A 12474-nucleotide genomic window follows, 5' to 3' on the forward strand; every position below is an offset into this window, starting at 1 on the left:
GTGACAGAGTTTTGCTCTGTCGCCAGGCTGGAGTGCAGTGGCACAATCTCAGCTCACTGCAACCTCTGCCTCCTGGGTTCAAGTGATTCTCCTGCCTCAGCCTCCCAAGTAGCTGGGACCACAGGCTCATACCACCTCACCCAGCTACTTTTTGTATTTTTAGTAGAGACGGGGTGTCACCATGTTGGCCAGGATGATCTCGATTCCTTGACCTAGTGATCTTCCTGCCTTGGCCTCCAAAAGTGCTGGGATTTCAGGCGTGAGCCACTGCACCCAGTTAGGTGTTTTAAATTCTCTATGTGAAATCAGAGTGACTGATGACAACCTTGACCACTGTGTGTGTTGTATAGTTACACTTCAGTTTTCTGGCATTGTTGGGCAATCCATAGTTTTCATAGAAATCAGTTTTCTCTCAAATGGAATTTAAACTTTCAGGATCAGTGTGTTTTTCAAATCAACACATCTACTCATTAAATTATATAAATAACACATGGTTATTATTTTAAAAAGGGACAGAAAATTATTTGAAAAGTAAAAGGTAACTCTTCCCTATGGTTCTTTTACCTTCTTCCCATATAGCTCTTGGCTTTGTGTATCCTTCCAGAAGTTTCCTGTACATTTACATGCATTTTTCTTTTAAAAATTGTTTCCACAATTGAAATGACACTATACATACTGTCCTTCAAATTTCTTTTCTTTTCTTTCTTCTATGCTCCAATCCCCACTTTTTAATTTCTTTTTTTAAATAATTATACTTTAAGTTCTGAGATACACTTGCAGAACGTGCAGGTTTGTTACACAGGTGTACATGTGCCATGGTGGTTTTCCGCACTCATCAACCCATCATCTACATTAAGTATTTCTCCTAATGCTATCCCTCCCCTAGCCCCCTGCCCCCCTGAAAAGGCCATGGTGTGTGATATTGCCCTCCCTGTGTCCATGTGTTCTCATTGTTCAACTTCCACTTATGAGTGAGAACGTGCGGTGTTTGGTTTTCTGTTCTTTTGTTAGTTTGCTGAGAATGATGGTTTCCAGCTTCATCCAGGTCTTTGCAAAGGACATGAACTCATCATTTTTTATGGCTGCATAATATTCCATGGTGTATATGTGCCACATTTTCTTTTTCCAGTCTATCATTGATGGGCATTTGGGTTGGTCCAAGGTTTTTCTATTGTGAACAGTGCTGCAATAAACATATATATGCAAGTGTCTTTATAGTAGAATGATTTATAATCCTTTGGATATATACCCTGTAATGGGATTGCTGGGTCAAATGGTATTTGTAGTTCTAGATCCTTGTGGAATGGCCGCACTGTCTTCCACAATGGTTGAACTAATTTACACTCCCACCAACAGTATAAAAGCGTTCCTATTTCTCCACATCCTCTCCAGCATCTATTGTTTCCTGACATTTTAATGATTGCCATTCTAAGTGTTGTGAGATGGTATCTCATTGTGGTTTTGATTTGCATTTTTCTAATGAGCAGTGATGATGAGCATTTTTTCATGTTTCTTGGCTGCATAAATGTTTTCTTTTGAGAAGTGTCTGTTCACATTCTTAGCCCACTTTTCGATGGTTTTTTTTTTGTTGTAAATTTAAGTTTTTTGTAAATTCTGGATATTAGCCCTTTGTCAGATAGATAGATTGCAAAAATTTTCTCACATTCTGTAGGTTCTCTGTTCACTCTGATTATAGTTTCTTTTGGTGTTCAGAAGCTCTTTAGTTTAATTAAGTCCCATTTGTCTATTCTGGCTTTTGTTGCTGTTGCTTTGGGTATTTTAGTCGTGAAGTCTTTGCTCATGCCTATGTCCTGAATGGTATGTCCTAGGTTTTCCTCTAGGGTTTTTATGGTTTTAGGTCTTATGTTTAAGTCTTTAATCCATCTTGAGTTAATTTTTTTATAAGGTGTAAGGAAGGGGTCCAGTTTCAGTTTTCTGCATATGGCTAGCCAGTTTTCCCAACACCATTTATTAAATAGGTAATCTTTTCCTTATTGCTTGTTTTTGTTAGGTTTGTCAAAGATCAGATGGTTGTAGATGTGTGGTGTTGTTTCTGAGGCCTCTATTCTGTTCCATTGGTCTAGATATCTGTTTTGGTACCAGTACCATGCTGTTTTGGTTACTGTAGCCTTGCTGTATAGTTTGAAGTCAGGTAGCATCATGCGTCCAGCTTTGTTCTTTTTGCTTAGGATTGTCTTCATTATATTGGCTCTTTTTTGGTTCCATATAAAATTCAAAGTAGTTTTTTCCAATTCTGTGAGAAAGTCAATGGTAGCTTGATGGGGATAGCATTGAATCTATAAATTACTTTGGGCAGTATGGCCATTTTCACGATATTGATTCTTCCTATCCATGGGTATGGAATGTTTTTCCATTTGTTTGTGTCCTCACTTATTTCCTTAAGCAGTGTCTGTATTTCTCCTTGAAGAGGTCCTTCACATCCCTTGTAAGTTGGATTCCTAGGTATTTTGTTCTCTTTGTAGCAATTGTGAATGGGAGTTCACTCATGATTTGGCTCTCTATTGTCTGTTATTGGTGTATAGGAATGCTTGTCATTTTTGCACATTGATTTTGTATCCTGACACTTTGCTGAAGTTGCTTATCAGCTTAAGGAGATTTTGGGCTGAGATGATAAGGTTTTCTAAATATACAATCATGTCATCTGCAAACAGAGACAATTTTACTTCCTGTGTTCCTGTTTGAATATCTTTTATTTCTTTCTCTTTCCTGATTGCCCTAGCCAGAACTTCCAATACTATGTTGAATAGGAGTTGTAGTTGTGAGAGGGCATCCTTGTCTCGTGCCTTTTTTCAAAGGGAATGCTTCCAATTTTTGCCCATGCAGTATGATACTGGCTGTGGATTTGTCATAAATAGCTCTTATTATTTAGAGATACGTCCCATCAATACCTAGTTTATTGAGAGTTTTTAGCATGAAGGGGTGTTCAATTTTATCAAAGGCCTTTCTGTATCTAAATAATTAATCATGTGGTTTTTGTCATTGGTTCTGTTTATGTGATTGATTACGTTTATTGATTTGCATATGTTGAACAAGCCTTGCATCTCAGGGATGAAGTCGGCTTGATCGTGGTGGATAAACTTTTTGATGTGCTGCTGGATTCGTTTTGCCAGTATTTTATTGAGGGTTTTTGCATTGATTTTCATCTGGGATATTGGCCTAAAATTCTCTTTTTTTGTTCTGTCTCTGCCAGGCTTTGTTATCAGGATGATGCTGACCTAATAAAATGAGTTAGGGAGGACTCCCTCTTTATCTATTGATTGGAATAGTTTTAGAAGGAATGGTACCAGCTCCTCTTTGTACCTCTGGTAGAATTCAACTGTGAATCCATCTGGTCCTGGACTTTTTTTGGTTGGTAGGCTATTAATTATTATCTCAATTTTAGAACCTGATATTGGTCTATTCAGAGATTCAACTTCTTCCTGATTTTCTCTTGGAAGGGTCTATGTGTCCAGGAATTTATCCATTTCTTCTAGATTTTCTCGATTATTTGTGTAGAGGTGTTCTCTGATGGTAGTTTGTATTTCTGTGGGATGGGAGGTGATATCCCCTTTTTCATTTTTTATTGTGTCCATTTCATTTTTCTCTCTTTTCTGCCTTATTAGTCTTGCCAGCGGTCTATCTATTTTGTTGATATTTTCAAATAACCAGCTCCTGGATTCATTGATTTTTTGAAGGTTTCTTTTGTGTCTCTATCTCCTTCAGTTCTGCCGTGATCTTAGTTATTTCTTATCTTCTGCTAGCTTTTGAATTTGTTTGCTCTTGCTTCTCTAGTTCTTTTAATCGTGATGTTATGGAGTTCATTTTAGATCTTTCCTGCTTTCTCTTGTGGGCATTTAGTGCTATAAATTTCCCTCTACACACTGTTTTAAATGTGTCCCAGAGATTCTGGTATGTTGTGTCTTTGTTTTCACTGATTTCAAGGAACACTCTGCTTTCATTTTGTTATTTACCTAGTAGTCATTCAGGAGCAGGTTGTTCAGTTTCCATGCAGTTGTGCAGTTTTGAGTGAGTTTCCTAATCCTGAGTTCTAATTTGATTGCACTGTGGTCTGAGAGACATTTTGTTGTGATTTCTGTTCTTTGACATTTGCTAAGGAGTGTTTTACTTCCAATTGTGTGGTCAATTTTAGAATAAGCATGATGAGGTGCTGAGAAGAATGTATATTCTGTTGATTTGTAATGGAAAGTTCTGTAGATGTGTGTTAGGTCTGCTTGGTCTAGAGCTGAGTTCAAATCCTGGATATCCTTGTTAATTTTCTGTCTTTTTGTCTGTCTAATATTAAAAGTGGGGTTTACAGTTTCCCATTATTATTGTGTGGGAGTGTAAGCCTCTATGTAGGTCCGTTTGAACTTTCTTTATGAACCTGGGTGCTCCTGTATTGGGTGCATATATATATTTAGGATAGTTAGCTCTTCTTGTTGAATTGATTCTTTTACCATTATGTGATGGCCTTCTTTGTGTCTTTTGATCTTTGTTGGTTTAAATTCTGTTTTATCCGAGACTAGGATTGCAACCCCTGCTTTTTTTCACTTTTATTTGTTTGGTAGATCTTCCTTCATCCCTTCATTTTGAGCCTATGTGTGTCTTTGCATGTGTGATGGGCCTCCTGAATACAGCACACTGATGGGTCTTGACTCTTTTTTTTTTCTTTTCTTTTTTTTTTTTGAGACAGAGTCTTGCTCTGTCACCCAGGCTGGAGTGTAGTGGCACAATGTCGGCTCACTGCATGCTCCATCTACTGGGTTCATGCCATTCTCCTGCCTCAGCCTCCCAAGTAGCTGGGACTACAGGCTGGTGCCACTACGCCTGGCTAAGTTTTTGTATTTTTAGTAGAGACGGGGTTTCACCATGTTAGCCAGGATGGTCTCGATCTGCTGACCTCATGATCCGCCCGCCTTGGCCTCCCAAAGTGCTGGGATTACAGGCATGTGCCACTGCACCCAGCCGAGTCTTGACTGTTTATCCAATTTGCCAGTCTATGTCTTTTAATTGGGGCATTTATCCCATTTACATTTAAAGTTGATATTGCTATATGTGAATTGGATCCTGTCATTATGATGTTAGCTGGTTATTTCACCCATTAATTGATACAGTGTCTTCATAGCATCAATGGTCTTTACAATTTGGTATGTTTTTGCAGTGGCAAAACAAAAAGGTTGTTCCTTTCCATGTAAAGTGCTACCTTCAGGAGCTCTTCTAAGGCAGGCCTGGTGACAACAAAATCTCTCAGCATCTGCTTGTCTGTAAAGGATTTTATTTCTCCTTCACTTATGAAGCTTAGTTTGGCTGGATATGAAATTCTGTTTTGAAAATTCTTTTATTTAAGAATGTTGAATATTGGTCCTGACTCTCTTCTGGCTTGTAGGGTATAGGAAGACCCCCTGAAACTATTGCTATGGAATAAAAGATGAAATGCTCCTGATTATTGTAAATACAAAATTGCATGCAGGATTGTCTAAAGACAATGCCAGGTTGGACTGCCAGAATGAACCAACAGCACGTGATATGCTTCCCTCTGCAGAGAGCCTATGAATGGACATGCAGTCAGGGAGGTTTCACATCACCAAGATTCCTATCCCAGAAAAGCAGATGTTCATAGCTCTGGGAATGGAATGCGGCCTTTGTGGAGAGCCTATAAATGGATGCATGGGGGGCACCTGTCCATATGGATAAGATAGGGCTATAAATGCCCTCATCTTGCCATGGCTCTTCTAGGTCTCTTTAGGGTTAAGGCATACTCCCTTCTGAGAATTTCTGGTCTAACCGGTTGTCTAGCTTCAGGTCCTGTTTCTATGGATTGTTTGTAACCATCTTTTGCTGCAACTGTTACTGCTGATTAATATCTTGCTAATCATGGGTTATGAAAAGACTGTGTTTCTGTTTTAAGGCTCTGTTAGAAATTACTGATGCACACACTATATTGTAAATCCTTATCCCTGTATACTGTACTTCTGCATACAGATGTTATGTTAAAGAATTACTTCATCACCATGTGACCATCTCACATCATAATCAAATGACCCTAAATCCCTCACTAACCTACCCCCATCCTCACTAAACTTAATAATAGATGCTGGTATATCCAGTGCGTTGTTGGCACCACGGGACCAAAAGGCGGTGACCCCCTGGACCCAGCTTTCACTATCTTGTGTGTGTCTATTATTTCTCAACCTGCTGATCCACCTGGGAACTAAGAGAGAGCCCTGTTGCATTGCGGGCTGCTGGCCAGATCCCGCAATAGTAGGGTTTCTGCTGAAAGGTCCCCTGTTAGTCTGATGGGCTTCCCTTTGTCAGTAACCTAACCTTTCTCTCTGGCTTCCCTTTACCTTGGTGAATTTGACAATTATGTGTCTTGGGGCTGCTCTTTTTGAGGAGTATGTTTGTGGTGTTCTCTGTATTTCCTGAATGAACGTTCCTTTTTACTCTTTTTGTCTCAATCTTGTCTTCTCACTTAACTTCATTAATTTGATCTTCAATCACTGATATCCTTTCTTCTGCTTGATCAAATCGGCTATTGAAGCTTGTGTATCCTTCATGAAGTTCTCCTACTGTGGTTTTCAGCCTCATCAGGTCATTTAAGCTCTTCTCTACACTGGTTATTCTAGTTAGCCATTTGTCTAACCTTTTTTCAAGGTTTTTAGCTTCCTTACGATGGGTTAGAACATGCTCCTTTAGCTTGGAGAAGTTTGTTATTATTGACTTTCTGAAGCCTACTTCTGTCAACTCTCTGTCTAATTTTGTTCCCTGTCTGGCCAGGACTTGTATTCCTTTGGAGGAGAAGAGTTGTTCTGGTTTTTGGATGTTTTGGCTGTTCTGCTCTGGTTTCTCCCATCTTTGTGGTTTTATCTACCTTTGGTCTTTGGTGTTGGTGACATACAGATGGGGTTTTGGTGTGGATGTCCTTTTTGTTGATGTTGATGCTATTCCTTTCTGTTTGTTAGTTTTCCTTCTAACAGACAGGCCTCTCAGCTGCAGGTCTTTTGGAGTTTGCTGGAGGTCCACTCCAGACTCTGTTTGCCTGGGTATCACTAGCGGAGGCTGCAGAACAGCAAATATTGCTGCCTGATCCTTCTTCTGGAAGCTTTGTCCCAGAGGGGCACCCACCTGTAGGAGGTGTCTGTCGGCCCCTACTGGGAGGTGTCTCCCAGTCAGGCTACACAGGGGTCAGGGACCCACTTGAGGAGGAAGTCTGTCCATTATCAGAGCTCAAATGCCATGCTGGGAGAACCACTGGTCTCTTCCGAGGTGTCAGGCAATGATGTTGAAGTCTGCAGAAGCTGTCTACTTCCTTTTATTCAGGTACGCCCTCCCCCCTGAGGTGGAATCTAAAGAGGCAGTAGGCCTTACTGAGCTGTGGTGGGCTCTGTCCAGTTTGAGCTTTCTTGCTGCTTTGTTTACACTGTGATCATAGAACCACCTACTCAAGCCTTAGCAATGGTGGATGCCCCTCCCCCACCAAGTTCCACCATCCCAGGTCAATCTCAAACTGCTGCACTTGCAGTGAGTAAGCCTCCATGGGCATGGGACCTGCTGAGCCAGGCACGGGAGGGAATCTCCCGGTCTGCTGGTTGTGAACACCATGGGAAAAGTGCAGTATTTGTGCAGGAGTGTACCATTTCTCCAGGTACAGTCACTCACGGCTTCCCTTGGCTAGGAAGGGGAAATCCCCCGAATCCTTGCTCTTCCCAGGTGAGGTGACGCCCTGCCCTGCTTCAGCTCACGCTTTTTGGGCTGCACCCACTGTTCAAACAATCTCAGTGACATGAACCACGCACCTCAGTTGGAAATGCAGAAATCACCTGTCTTCTGTGTCAATCATGCTGGGAGCTGTAGACCAGAGCTGTTCCTATTCAGCCATCTTGGAAGCGACTCCTAGAATTTTGTAACTCTGTTGTGTAGCTTACTCAAATTTTTGGTTTTTCAGTTTTTTTCACTGAGTGCCAAGTATTTAAGCAGTTGTTTGTGAATACTGGTTGGAAATATCCCAGTATTTGCATGGTCCTAGCAGGCAGAATATTCTTATAAAACAAGTATGGGCTTCTCTTTCCCCTCATGCCTAGGATTGCTTTCTTCTGCTGTATTTGGGAAGGGGTGGTATGGGAAGGGGGTTTGTCTGTGCAGTTCCACAGTCTATTTTCAAATAGCAGGTGGCTCCATCTTGGGCCTCAGCACTCTCTGGGGCTGGCCACTTCTGGGAACTCCAAGATTATGGCCCTTACATTATTTCTACATGGATGCTGAGATGCAGGCTTTGGGGCAGGGATGAGATGGGGAATACCATACTTCCTGATACAGTTTGGATGTTTGTCCCCTCCAAATCTCATGCTGAAATGTGATTCCCAATATTGGAGGTGAGCTTGGTGGGAGGTGTTTGGTTCATGGGGGCGGATCCCTCATGAATGGCTTGGTGCCCTCCCGTTGGTGATGAGTGAGTTCTTTCTCTTTTAGTGCATGTGGGAGTTGGTTGTTAAAAGGAGCCTGGGACCTCCTCCATGCTGGTACTGTGCTTGTACAGCCTGCAGAACTGTGAGCCAAATAAACCCTGTTTCAATATAAATTACCCAGTCTCAGGTATTCCTTTATAGCAATGTAACATGGACTCACACACTTCCCCAGCTGCCTATTCTTTATTCCTCACAATGCCATGGCACTAAGAAATTCACTGAAGATTTGGGGGCAGAATGAATCACAATACAGAGGGACAAATCCACCAGGCATAGGATGCCTAATATAAGTTCCCATTGGGTCTTTTATTGGCACCAGCAAATTCCTAGCCCTGCTTTCAAAACTGAGGTTTCCTCTGTCCTCCAGAGATAGTCCCTGTGGCAGATGTGGAGACGCAGGTCAAAGCTCAGGTTTTCCTTCTAGACAGGACTCATGGCCCAGCTGCTGAGAGCCTGATTAGCTGTGAGTGTCCAGCTGTTAACTCCTTCTGGTCTACTTCAGCTTCTGGAAGGAGGTTACATTCTTCTCAGGGTGGCTCTGGCCATTTACTGAGCAGGACAGTGTGGTCAAGGACCTCACTATTTCTGCCCAACACGTGGCTTCTCTAAAGGTCCTCTTTGCTTTGGAGCTCTCACGCATTTGTCAGACCTGCATCTCACGGTCTAACACTTTCTTCTTCTCAATCCTGCTTCCTTCCTTTTCCTTTCACAGGTGCCACTTCGGATAAACCCTTTGGACTCCTAGCTCCAATCAGGTGTCTGCTTTGTCGAGGACTCACAGACACAGTCTCCTTTCTTCAAGATCTTTACAATGCAAGACCTCACTAACACACAGGGGATGGTCTCCCAGAGGGTCTGCGCTGTTCCTTCACTCAGAACATCAAGATGCACTGAAGTAAGGATCCTCTATTCTACAGTTCCTGCTAGCTGAGCTATTCCATGGGGGCTTCAGCAGGAAATTCCAAGGTTGGCTTTGACAAGCTAAGGCCGGCTGGTGGAGCACATCGAGTTCTGGAGGTTCATGTGTGTTTTCATGAAGATCTGTCTGCCAGTAGCAGATAAAGAGTTGTTGCCCCACTCCTCCTGGGGTCTTCTATTTTCCTGGGAGGAATTTCTGGATTAACTGAACACACACACACACACACACACACACCCCTTTGAAGCATCAACAGTAATTCTGAGTTCTTAGGGACAATGCAGATTAAATCCACAATAAGAAAGACAACTATGGCCAGGTGCGGTGGCTTACGCCTGTAATCCCAGAACTTTGGGAGGCTGAGGCGGATGGATCACCTGAGGTCAGGAGTTCGAGACCAACCTGACCAACATGGAGAAACCCCGTTTCTACTAAAAATACAAAATTAGCCGGGCATGGTGGCAGGCGCCTGTAATCCCAACTACTTGGGAGGCTGAGGCAGGAGAATCGCTTAAACCCGGGAGGCAGAGGTTGCAGTGAGCCAAGATCGTGCCATTGCACTCCAGCCTGGGCAAGAAGAGCAAAACTCCATCTCAAAAAAAAAAAAAAAAAAAAAAAGAGTACTATTGATCCAGAGGTGGCCAGACTAGCCTCACTGGAGATAATAGGTGACATTATTATGCAAAGTGGTTTCAGTTCCCTTGTCTTGTTTTTGGAATAGTATAAGAGGCCTACAATACGAATAAATAAGGCCCATCACAAGCCTCACCAAAGGACAAAACTAATCCACTTCTGAAGAAGGCTCTTTGTTGGGCCAGATCAAATCCTTGGACAGAACTGTACTCTTAATCTCTGTAGTGAAAGTGGGGGGTAGTTTAAGAATTTATTAACCTTTTACCTTGAGCAATCCCTCAGAAGTAAGAGGTGTCAGGCCTCTGAGCCGAAGCTCAGCCATTGTAACCCCTGTGACCTGCACATATATGTCCAGATGGCCTGCAGGAGCCAAGAAGTCTGGGGCAGCTGAAAAACCGCACAAGAAGTAAAACAGCCTGTTCCTGCCTTAACTGATTAACCAACATTACAACATTCCACCATTGTGACTTGTCCCTGCCCTACCTTAACTGATCAATCGACCTTGTGACAGTCTTCTTCTGGGCAATGGGTCTTATCATCTCCCCACCATGTACCTTGTGACCCCTTCCTCTGCTAACAATAGATAACCACGTTTTACTGTAATTTTCCATTACCTACCCAACTCCTATAAAGCAACCCCTTCCCCATCTCCCTTCACTGACTCTGTTTTCAGACTCAGCCCACTTGCACTCAAGTGAATAAACAGCCTTGTTGCTCACACAAAGCCTGTTGGTGGTCTCTTCACACAGATGTGCTTGACAAAAGGGAAGGGTGGATTTGTCCTTCTGGTTACATATGTTCTGCTCACTCATTTTGAATTTAATTAAACAAGGATTGCCCTTACCTTTTCATACTTTGTAAGAAACCATAAATACTTATGCACCATGATTTTTTTAAAGAAACACTTTTTATTCTGAAGTAATTATAGTCTCATAGGAAGTTGCAAAAGTAGTACATGGAGTCCCTGAGTACTCTTCCCCCAATGGTGACAACTGTAGTATAATATCAATTCTGGGAAATTGACATTGGTACAATACTAAATAGACTATAGACCTTATTCAGTTTTCATTATTTTTTACATGCACTCATTTGTGTGTGTCAATGTGTGTCTGTGCTTCTCTGCTTGTTGATGTATTTAGGAGAATTTTGACTAGCGAGCCATACAGAGCTACTCCATTCTTATTCCTTTGTTCATTATCTGGATGAACTATCACTTACCAGTCCCCTGTTGGAATCCACTTCAGTTGTTTATGGTTTTTCTCTAAGGCATGATGTTGCAATAGCATCCTTGTACATGTAGCTAGGAGAACTTGTACTAAGCCCAGATAAATAGTTGAAGTACAAGGGCAGAGGAGTGTGTCTTTGATATTTTAATAGAAATCACCTGTTGCCCTCTAGAAAAGCTGTGCCCTTTTCCAGTGGCAGAGAACCTTCCTGAAAGGCAGTCCTGTGTGATGGTGTCCATTTCATCACACCCTTATAACACTCAGCTTTAACAAACATACAGATTTTTGCTGATGTGGGAGAAAATATTAATTATTAATGATATTAAGGTGATTATCTTTTCGTATGTTTATAGATATTTGTATTTCTTTTTGAATGAACTGCTCGTGACCTTTGTCTGCTTTTATTTGGTTGTTTACTTCTTTCTCATTTATTCCTATAAACTCTTTATAAAAGGAAATTAACCATTTGATTGTCATATGTTGTGAATATTTTTACCATTTTGACTTTTGAACTTATGTCTTTTTAATGAATTGTAGAAGTTTAAAATCTTTATGGAATAAATTTATTTAGTTTTTTGTTTATGGCTTCTGAGTTTTGTGTCATGATTAGAAAGGCCTTTCTTACTCCAAAAGTATAAGATATTCAATTATAAGATTTCCTGTAGTTATTCAATGTGTGTGTATGTATGTTTAAATCTTTTGGCCATCTGATATTTGTGCTTGTGTGGGAAGTGAGATAGAAATCCGGGTAAGTTTTTTTCCCAAATGGTTAACCAGTTGTCTCAGCACTGTTTGAGTAACTCTTCCATGCCTTGGTTTCTTTATCATTACCATATGTATTTGAGCCTATTTCTGGACTCTAGTTCATTTCATTGATTTGTGTGTCTGTTCCCAAGTCAGGATTTTAATAGATATTGCAAAGAGGAAAAAGAAAGTGCTAAAATTGCCATAAAATAACTTCAAATAGAAGAGTATGGCAATTCAGAGGTGGGAGAGAGTATTTTTAGTTGGGGTCTGAAAAAGCTTCATGAAAGAGGGACATTTAAGATGAAGCTTGAATGATGAGCACTATGTTGGGCAAAGGGAATAAAGAGCAAAGTCATGGAGGTGGTAAATATTTGTGCACATTTGCATCGTGTCTCTGTGAAGGAACTCATGCTCCACCACTGGTGTTTTTATGCATGCATGTCTTGAGCACAGTTAAGAGGATAAAGACATTTTCATGTTACTCTTT

At 41.3% G+C, this 12474-nt stretch overlaps 1 long non-coding RNA gene across 1 annotated transcript in view; it reads left to right on the forward strand.

Annotated features, from left to right (window-relative positions):
- LOC109023168 (uncharacterized) overlaps nt 1-11822 on the forward strand; it is a 15511-nt gene extending 3689 nt beyond the window's left edge. The window contains exon 2 of the long non-coding RNA XR_004067172.3: nt 9178-11822. This is a non-coding gene — a long non-coding RNA (uncharacterized lncRNA). The remainder of the gene's footprint in view (nt 1-9177) is intronic.
- The last annotated feature ends 652 nt before the right edge of the window (nt 11823-12474 follow it).

The sequence above is a fragment of the Gorilla gorilla genome, chromosome 15 (assembly GCF_029281585.2).
Source record: "Gorilla gorilla gorilla isolate KB3781 chromosome 15, NHGRI_mGorGor1-v2.1_pri, whole genome shotgun sequence".
Taxonomy (NCBI): Eukaryota; Metazoa; Chordata; class Mammalia; order Primates; family Hominidae; genus Gorilla; species Gorilla gorilla.